At 42.1% G+C, this 10,807-nt stretch overlaps 1 pseudogene; it reads right to left on the reverse strand.

Annotated features, from left to right (window-relative positions):
• Window positions 1-7,306: 7,306 nt before the first annotated feature.
• Window positions 7,307-10,494, reverse strand: LOC135698875 (PAS domain-containing serine/threonine-protein kinase-like; annotated as a pseudogene).
• Between the last annotated feature and the right edge of the window lie 313 nt (window positions 10,495-10,807).

Below are 10,807 nucleotides of genomic sequence, written 5' to 3' on the forward strand. Positions count from 1 at the left end.
CTCCTTTTTTTGGATCCCTGAGCACTGCCGATGACCTAAAACGATGGTTTTCTATCACAATGTGGAACTGCTGGACCACGGAATGGTTTCAATATAGCGATCTATTTTTCCGGAAAATAAAAGGAACACCCGGAGATGGGACGAACCAACACAGCACCGATATCAGGTTACGCACTGGACATACTAAAACCTCTCACAACATGGGAGGTGGTGGTCAATTCAAGAACAATGCAAGGTGTGCAATATTCCAAACACGGTAGAACATTTTGTTTAAAACTGCCCCCAGTACCACGGACCACGTTCATTCTACTCCATCCTCGTAAGCATTAGGGACGCCCTGAAGGACGACCAGTCCAGCATCGTTGCACTCTTCGGATTCCTGCGGGAGGCAGGACTGCCTAATCTAGTCTGATTCAACGAATGACAACCAATGATAACCAACAATAACCAGGATGAACCTCAACACCCTAATTCTACCCCGGCAATGCACACTAACTCGGAAACGGACGAACGACTACACCCAACTTACGCTCGAGCCCCTTGCATACTCAACTCTGCAACTACGGAAGCTCCCTTCTGAAGCCACCAAAAAAGATGAATCAGCCTACGGCTGAAAGTCTCTCTGATGAAGAGAAAAAATGAGATCAATCTTTCGACTACAAATCAGAAATAAATTATAATATAATCTATAAATTGTGCTTCAAGAACTATCAATTGAAGTTTATTGAAGAGTTAAAAAATCACGAGAACTGTTGTCCGGTACTGTACTTCTCTGTTTTTACATATCAAAGTTCAAATCAGATTTAAGCAGCGAGGAATTAGGAATTTTGACGTAGGACTACGTCTGTGATTTCTATGTGGGGGTACACTTTGTGAAAATCGAAAATGGAACATGTAACAAAATTATGAAATATTTTGAACGTTAATAACTCAGCTGCCCCTGGACCAATTTCAATCATTTCATCAACAATCGATCAGATATATTTCTACGCAACCGTTAAATTTAAGACTTTTTTCATTTTTCAAAATGTCACTATTGGAAATTGCCTGAATGTGCAACAGTTGCTATGATAATTAAAATTATCACCGATTGCTTTGCGCAAAGCGATTTTCCTAACGCATATTTCAAAGTTGAATTCCATGCGGACTCACCAAACGGTGTTTATTCAATCACCGTGTGGAAGTGGTGGTGTTCTCCAGTGCAAAACGAACGGCTTTTTGCAAGCAGCGAGTTGCAGCCCACATGAGCAGCCATAGAAGGAGGAAGAAGCCGCACCGCTATTGATCGGAATCAGTAGCTCCTCGTGAGTTGCTGTGGGCCATTTATGTCAAGCGCGTCATACTAAAGAGTAAAAACAGAGAGAACCCCGCTCAAATTCCTATTCCTACTCAAAACACAAGCTCCAGGTGCAGTTAACAAATAAGATTTATTATATAAGCTCACGTAGTCCTACGTCACCATTGCGTACAACCCCATAGGGCTGTCCCTTGTAGTTTTTTTTTTAACTAAAAACAGTTTAGATTTTTGAAATTTTAAATAGATTGCTAGGGTAAAAATCACGGATATGCAGGACTGTTTACATGTTAAGACGTCTTTTACGGTCAATCCAGATTATTTGGATATCCAGAATGTGGTCACTTTACCCCAGAATATAGATTTCATATTAAATACGCTTTCATCTCGTGATTCTCAATCAGGATTATCTGGAGAATCAGGATATGGTCATATGAAGGTATATAGTGACATATTTTAGAAGCATTGATAACAAGGAATTTTACCAAATATCTCGTAAGAGAGATTTAACTGCACTCAAAGCGCAAGGTAACCTGAAACTTCATTTAACGGGTGACCTATAATTATGGAGGAATTGAAGATACGTTTTCATAACCTTATCAGTATTTCCATTCAATCCTGATAAGCATTCCTCATTCTTCATGTTTTATTACTCATAAGTGAAGCACGATTAAACAACGTATAACGTTATGTTTCTTCGTCGATTACAACGATGTAATTAATTCCGCTTCAGGGATCGCCTTGCTTTCACCGCAGCGCCCCAGTCACGTGTCCACCCGGAATCCCACAGTGGAACATCAAACCAACCCAACTTGCACTCGTTTAGTAAAAAAATAGGGTCATTCTCTCATTCTCATTGCAAAGTTGTTGCATGTTCTGTTGTTTGTAGGTGTTGCATCCCCTTCGTCCTCGTCGTCGGACGGAAGAGGTTAAAGTGTTTAAATTAAAAATAAGGTCACGTGCCGGGCGGATGCCGACAGCCGCCGTCGTAGCCCTCGGGATAGATAATGGAGAGTTCACGTAATCAAACTCGTGCGCTTTCGAGTGAATTTTATATTCGCTAGGTAGGTATGTATGTTTGTGGAAATCCTTGATTGAGTACGTGTGATTGGTGACGTGCGTGGTCTTTGCGGCCTGATGATAGCCGGCCAACGACGATGACGGCGACGGCGACAGCGACGACGACGAGGTTTATCGCCGAGCTGCCAAATGCTTTTGTTCTGACAGTTTTGCGTGATCTAGATGCGGACAAGTGGATTTAGATTGATTGGATACAATTTTTAGTGTTAGATGCGGTTCGATTTTCCGCGAGGGGATTTTGTTGGATTTGTATATTCCGATTTCGATTAGACGACTGTTTTTCAATCGCCATATTGTCGTGTCGAAAACTAGACTGACAAACGCAAAAACGAGAATCGTTGCACCCCGTCCCCGTACGCGTCTGTGAAAGAGCAAACAAACATTAATGATCAAACATCTGCCTTCATTTGATCCTTTGGCAGTTTCTATATCTAAATATTTCACTTTATAACGTCGGTTTAACAACATCGGGAAGGGGCGATCCGCACGGAACAGTAAGCCATGAAACGGATACGGACGCGCGGGGTGGTGTTTCAAGGCCTACTCGATTGATGTGTTTGGTATGCTTTTTACCTTTTCGCCGTGTGTGTGCCGTGTGATCAGTTTCAACCTTTTATAGAGTTGTTACTTTGTATACGTGGAGATGAAGACTGTTTTGGTTGGACAATGAATTACCTACCTTCCTACCGGATCGTGGTGAAAATAGGGGACGAATTGTTTTCCTACAACAACCGGCAGAAGGGTGTCAGTTGAAATCGTATTAAAATTAATTTTAGTTACAATGCCGTGCGTCATAAATTAAGGTATTACGGATTTGGCACTGCCGATTACATGATTGGATTATAAGTTCTGCTTTTGGTACGATTCATACGAAACATTTCAACTACAATTTTATTCTATTAATAATCACAATTTTGACGTATATCAAAGTCAGAATTTCACTTTCATTCGCACGTAAAGATCAGAATAACAATTTGCCAATTCAAACTAAAAATCTGAACAAACCGATGGATCATCATTCAACACAACATAACCTCACCAACAGCACCAAACTAACCATAAAAGTGAGAATTTTCTCAGCCCCCTGCCGAGAAGGCAAACGGTCTTTTAAAAGCGTGTCATTTGTAATCGTTACATGACACATCTACCGGTAGGTACCTTCTGTTTCGTCCACCTCATCCTTGTTCACCTCCTCTGGATTACCAACAAAAGCGCACCCTTCCCATTGTGCTAAATGGGCATGTAATGCCTGGGATCCGTTCCGCTCAGCGGGATATCTTGTGGCCTTTTGATGCAACCCGAATCGGTCACCGACCGAAATTGCATCCAAACCCGGTGAACCTTTCGCATTGTTGCCATCGGAAAGTCATTAGAGGCACACAATGGTGACTCGTCGGACTTGACATCCGGTCCGTCCGGTTGCTTCCGAGACTGTTTTTGTCACAACAGTGTCCATTGATGCTTTGGATTTTCCTTTCGGAGATCATAAATAATGAGCAACAGTGCTAAAAAGTGAAGTTTTTTTTTTTTTTTTTTGTGCGTGTGTTCACAAAATGTGCGTAACAGCAGATCAAATATTTACGAAATGCTTCAGCGATAGTTGGGTGCGTCAAAATTACTATTTTGAACCGAAATAAAAACGACAACTCACTTGCACTCGCAGCCGGTAACATAGTAGCCGCGGAAAGGTTGCTTGGAGCATTTGTGTATGGGAAAAAGCGTCCGCACCTACTTCGTGGAACAGCTACTCACGCAGTTCCAGCAAAACAGGATGTTTCAACATCCGGTAAAAGGATGGATGGATGGCTGCCAACCAGCTTCAGCCAGCCGGGGAATCATCTGTAAACAAACAAGATTTTGCAATTTTCCATTCATGCATATATATTGCTTAAACGGAACTAATATATAGAATGGCAGCCCCTGGTGGAGTGCCACGGTTGCACGATGAGATCCCGAGTGGAAATTCAATGCTGTAGCGCCACAATGCAGAACATCTAGATGACAAATAGCGGTCCACACATGGCTATCGGCTTAATAATAAAAACTGTCTGTAGAGGAATTGTTGACTTAAATATTGTCCCTAATTCTACAATTTTCAAAAATGTATCATGGCCTACTATGATAAAACGGATAAACCAAACTTATATACTTTCTTGCGAAAAGCTATAGAACTACTCAAAATATGAAACTTTGTTCGAGATACCAGTTTTCTATGTCTAATAGGTCGTTTTCCATGGTTACTCCTTTAAATTTAGTACTTAATTATTAACTTTTAACGCAATAATTTGTCAAGTAAATAATGTTCTAAATAAGTGTAAACAAAGTAAAAGTACATGTTTTTGCTCAAAACAGAATGTGGCTTTGTGCATTCCTTGCAAAGTTATAGCACTGTTAATCTTCATTTTATAGTATTTTTGACTGAATATAGGGGAAAAGGTGGCAAACCGGGACACAATCTCAACTACTTTTTTTAAGGTTGGATTTTGTACTTTTATTTCCTCTGTTCGGGACCTAACACCACTGTGACCAGTGATTTTAACCATTGTAGTATATCCCGTGTCCTTAGTTTAGTGCATGTCGTATTACTCCATCACTATTGAGAAATGATGAAGTATTCGATTTTTTATATAGTTGTCATTCTTGCATTTATCGCAAGGATCCGATTCTAATTTTGGAAGGTCCCGCTATTTATACCCTTCGGAGTGTTGGAATACCCTCTAAAGGCGCGCCCTTTTGCCAGTCAAAATTGGATTCCTTAGCAACAAAATTAAGGAATGCCACCGATAATGACCATGCATCAGAACCTAGGGGTAAGTTACTCAGCACATTGTGCCGAAATTAGATTCGTCACAGATTGGGCACATCTATCGGCACATCTTCGATATACCTTCGACACACCTTCGGAACAATCTTGTAGGCATTGGATTGTTGTAAAATGGGAGCACTGCTGGACAACTGTCGTTGAAGTTGTTCACAACATTACGTGTTGTTTGACTATATTTTCATGAACATCCTTTATTTGAGTATACCAGAGGAACTCAGACCAGGTTCTAGATTGGGCTCAAGAAAAAGAGACAGTTAGTACCGCATTAGTACCCTTAATTCAAATAATGCTTCAACTCTCACAAAACAAACTAAAGCAGTCTATTCATCATCCTCTATAGTCGGTCTCCAACAACGCTCCCCAGACAACCAGAAGTCGTATAAAAATGTACACACAGGCTACGGTTTAAGTCAAAATCGCATAAAAGAATGGCATACCTCGCATAATGTTTAAGTTAAATCCTATAGAATGCAAATTTCCGACCTATATGCGATGACTCATTTTTCCGTCGTACTGTATCACAAATTAAACTGAATTACAACGTAAGACATTTCAACATGAATTTGTTATTACAAATTAAATCGTATATGATGTTAAATCAACTCGTTTAAAATTAAATTAAAATTTGCACGTATATGGCCTCCACTTTTGTACGTATAAGCCATTTATTTGCATTCTATACGAATTGTTTGTTTGCATATATGTTTGTATATCACGAAAACAACTTTGAATATACGTGCATTCTGGTTGTCTGGGTCCCCTCCGGTTCCAACTCTTGCTGGCCGCTGATAGACCGACGCTGATCACATCACGAAAAGCTAGGTTTCTGGTCTACCTTTGAGGGCATTATAAAGCACTCAAACACAGGACTTTTATTACCCTTTGGAACACAAATCACCGAAATTTCGCACACCCTCCACTTCTCGGGTCATCCTCAATCAAATTTATCCTTGTGATTTCAAACCAAAACATTCAAGGTGTCAGAAATACCGGGTTGCCGGGATGGGTATTTTACCAACAATCGCAGCTTTCTCTATGACCGGCAAAATCGGCACACCTGCAGCACACTTGAGGCACACTGACAAAAAAGATGACCCAAGATAGGTGTGCGGAGTGACCTACCCCTTGATCAAAACCCTAGTTTTAACCACTTCAAACTAGGGAACAACGAATAGAAGATCAGGAATCACATAGATGAAGACTCAATAACTCATTTTTTCCTTGTTTCAAGATCACCCTCGGTGGACAATGCCGAGTCTTGTCACTGTCAACAAGGCATTAAAAGTAACAAGGACTAAGATGTGTTCCTTGGATTACTGAAAAATACTGTTCCCCTAGTTTGAAGTAGTCAGGACTAGGAATCGGTGGTAGATCTAACGTACCGCGAAAAGGTGATCTACCCACGTTACGAGATTTTGAAGTTACAAAGTAGTGACATTTTAAGTACTAGACGCATTGTTCTTTATGTCCATGATAATTAATTTTTTCATAGACTGCAATCTAGGTCCTAGAGTTATGCAATTTTTTCTATTGTTGAGGTGCTACCAAGGGGTTGGTCACTCAGCACAGTGTGCCAAAAACAAACCGGAGCACACTCATTGACACCCATGGTATATAACTGGTATCACTGTTTACTATTTCTGCGTCTGCGCAGTGCGTTCAACAATCAATACCTAACTAACGATTATAAATTGGCTCACTACTTGACTATCCTATTGGTCCCAAGCAAATCAATTAACGTACCCTATTCTACTCGAAATTCTAGTACTACACTATGTTTGTTTTGATTCGCTATGAAAGTTTGACAGATAAAATGAGGGTTTCGTGGATTTTCCTATGTTTCGAGGGGTGCATTGATCAGCTTGAAACCGAAGAAAGTATTAGAGCTGAGCCAAAAAGTTGAGCACGCTTCTTCGGGACCTTCTAGTCTTAGAGTTACCTCCATGCCCTTACTGCCATGGTCCGCAACCGGAGCAACGAAAGATGCCAGCATCGACGACACACTGCCGTCTATGACGATTACTTTTGCTCGAGAAATTGTATGGACTGGCGGCACCAGCAACGCAACTACTGCTACTGGACGGATCGTGCAGAAGTGGCCTTTCCGATCATTCCGACCCCCGGTCGCCAGCAGCAGTATCACCATCGCCATCCTCATCTTTATTGTGATCATCACCATCCAACACCACCAACAGTATCGCACTGTCTTCTGTATCACAATTCAAGAACAACATGTGAAAAGGGCATACAAGCTTTTTGTAAACAAACCTTCTTATGACCTTTTCTCGCCACCCATATGACACCAACGCAAACCATTAAGATTAACGGGTAGGAGAAGCATTCCCCTTCCCGTTGATATTGTTGGTTCGCGTAGGCGACCCTCGGTTGGCGAGAAAAGGGCCCACAAATGTTTGTTTACAAAAATCTTGCATGCCCTTTTCACATGTGGCTCTTGAATTGTCTTCTACTAGTAATAAAGCTCCTGTTGTTGATTGTTGGCCAATCCGATCGCCATCTCTCAGAGACAGATTGGTGAAAATGTGGAAAGGGTATTCATCTCTACCCGGAGATATCGTCATCTAGACCAATATCATCATCGTGCGACAGAGGACAAATATCATCGTCCAGCATCTCGTCGGTATCCATGAATGAATCATCCATATGGGCATGCTCATCGTCATCTTCACCATCGAAAGGCTGTGTAGCGACGTGTACATTTCCGTCTGTCTGGAGCAGATATTCGCATCCACGTAGTACTTCTCCGGATTGGTTTCTTACGGTTCACAGGGGACGATTTTTGCAAAATTGAACTGTGTAGAATTGATTTCCTGCGTCATTCCATTCCCTCTCCAGTAGCTCCTGGGTGGTGATTCATGTTTTGGAATTCTTGTGCAACAGCGAAAGCAACAGTTCGGATTGCAAGATTTCCTCAACGTCCACGAGTGGGTTCTCGAAGAACATCAACACGTACAGTGTCACACCGAGAGCCCACATTTCCAGTTCCGGGCCGGAGTAGCGGTTGCCTGTCAACACTTCCGGACTGCAGTACACGCTAACTTCTGCTTACTCACCAGGTGAGTCGATCGTACTCACTTTCGTCCGATGTATCGAGTTGTCAAAATTTGAGTAAACGAGAAATGTCAAACTGAGTAAAAGCTCAATCAGCAAAATCCTGGACTTGGAAAAAATGCCAGTCATTTCGAAAGTAACCTCATAGAAAATGTTACTTAAGGTGATTCATTGTTGAGTCCACAAATGGCCGCTACGTAGGCTATACATGTACGTCCACTTCGAATTTTCAATTACACAAATCTCGGAAAACAGTACCCAATTTCACCTGAAATTGCTACTTCATGTATGCTGCAGTGCAGCAAACGTAAAGTAACAATTTGAATATTGTACATCTCGTAGAAGCTGATATTTGTGCACTTAAAGTTTCGAAGTGGTTCCGTGAATAAGGATGTCACAGCGATTCACCTTAAAACCGGCTGAAATGCTGGTAAGTACGAATTGCTTAGGGAAACGGTGTTGAACCATTTTCTGCTGCGGTAGAATGAATCCGGAGCAGGCAATTTCCATTTCCTTGAATAAAAATCAAAACAAAAACCCTCCCCGCAACTGAAAATACCGGCGAGTGGATTTGACTAAGTCTACGTGAGAACGTCGTTTACTCAAAAGTGAGTCAACATAAGGCTACTCAATTTTGAGTAGCCCTACTTGCCGATGAGATGAGTACATTCAACTCAGTTATGAGTTGACCAGAATAAGCGTGTACTCAGTCATAGAAATCAATCAATTTGGTATGGAAATTGCGATCGATGATAGTGTTCTCGTCTTTGATGTCCCAGTACAAAACTTTTCAACGAGTGCAGGAAAGCAACCGCATTAGCAATCTGTTGAAAGATCCAGCAACCCAGTTTCTCCGTCATCACGAGTCTTCGATAGTTAAACTCGAACAGATCCATCCCACATCCGTGGATTCCCATCACAACCTGGAAGCACTTGTCGTTCTTGACCCAATCGAACATGTTGAAAATGTTCGGATGCTTCACCTGCCTCAACAGGTGCACTTCTATAATAATTTCCCGCTTCTCCTCGATCTTAATCATAAACTGCGGCACGAGCTTCTCCTTCAGTATGAACTTCGATATCACCAGCAACCTACCCGAGCTCCGATAGTAGTTCACATACCCGTACGCGCCCTTCACAATGTGCCTCACCAACATGTAATATTTGCTGTACTCTCCGTGGATCAAATCTTCATCTCACTGCGACATACGGGAGACGCAACTGGGCCGATCCGAGTGCAGTATTCTTGATGGCCTGCCCAAGCGAATAGTCCACCGTATTAGCAACCGATGGAAACTAACGATTTTAAATTGGCTCAACACTTGATTAGCCTATTGGTCCCAAGCAAATCGATTAACGTACCTCATTCTTGTTGAAATTCTAGTACTACACTATGTTTGTTTTGATTCGCTATGAATGTTTGACAGATAATATGAGGGGTTCGGGGATTTTTCTATATTTCGAGGGGTGCACCGATTAGCTTGGGACCGAAGAGAGTACCAGAGCTGAGCCAAAAAGTTGAGCGCGTTTCTTCGGGACCTTCTAGTCTTAGAGTTACCTTTAAGGCATTAGTAACGCTGTTGAACGTTAACGTCAGATTCTGACGCTTATCCTCATCCTCTAGGTTGTTGTACGATGAATCCGGATCTCGGATTAACCTGATTCGAAATGGTATACAGTATGTCGATCACGTTGCCTTCGTAGCGAATCGCTTCCCTGCGGTACTTCCCATCCGAATAGATCGACCTGCCTAGTCCACACGGAATCGAAAGCGTTCCAACGGCCGAATGCCGATTCTGATGATCTGGCGTTGACGTGACCATTGTCTTCGACATCTCGTGCGGTTCGACAGCGGAGCCGAATAGTATTCACTTCTTTCAGCTATATTGTTTGTGCCACTGAGCAGATTCAAGCATTCGTTAACGAGTGTCACAATCGACAATTTTCAGGCAATCTTCCAATGCGGGAGGTTTCATAAGAGTTTCATTTACCATTTACGTGTAATGGTTAGCATAATTTCGGTTGTTCTCGCTGTTGCTTTCCAGGTAGAGCAGATTTTCCGGCACGGAACTGGCGATGATCGAACTGAATAGGCCACTGGATTGGTTTGATACAGGGACCAAGTTGAGCGATTTGGCAGTGGCGGCGGAATCTACCTGCTAAACTACTTCATTGCCCTCGGCTGATTCGTTCTCACCACTTTTTGATGCTTATAGATTCCCACCATGGATTCCCCAAAAAAACGAATCAACAGTATTCTTTACCGGTGTCGGCTACAATCGGCATAGAAAAAATTTTATAGTTGTCTCTTCTTCTTCTTTATTCCTTTATTTAACGTTGGTCTCTGTTCCGCAACCTAGTGCCAATCACCGACGGAAATCGATGGACTTCCATTGACGGCAATCGAATGTGCAGAAATGCACCTTCCACACCTGCTTAGGATATCGCACTGATCAACACACATGGGCCGGGACCAACGGCTTTACTTCCCTTCCGAAGGAAAACCTGTCCAGAGATTTGTATGCCTCAGAAAGCAGTCA

The sequence above is a fragment of the Ochlerotatus camptorhynchus genome, unplaced genomic scaffold, assembly GCF_037179485.1.
Source record: "Ochlerotatus camptorhynchus isolate MF236.1 unplaced genomic scaffold, CSIRO-AGI_Acam_v1.1 ptg000097l, whole genome shotgun sequence".
In the NCBI taxonomy this organism is placed as follows: Eukaryota; Metazoa; Arthropoda; class Insecta; order Diptera; family Culicidae; genus Ochlerotatus; species Ochlerotatus camptorhynchus.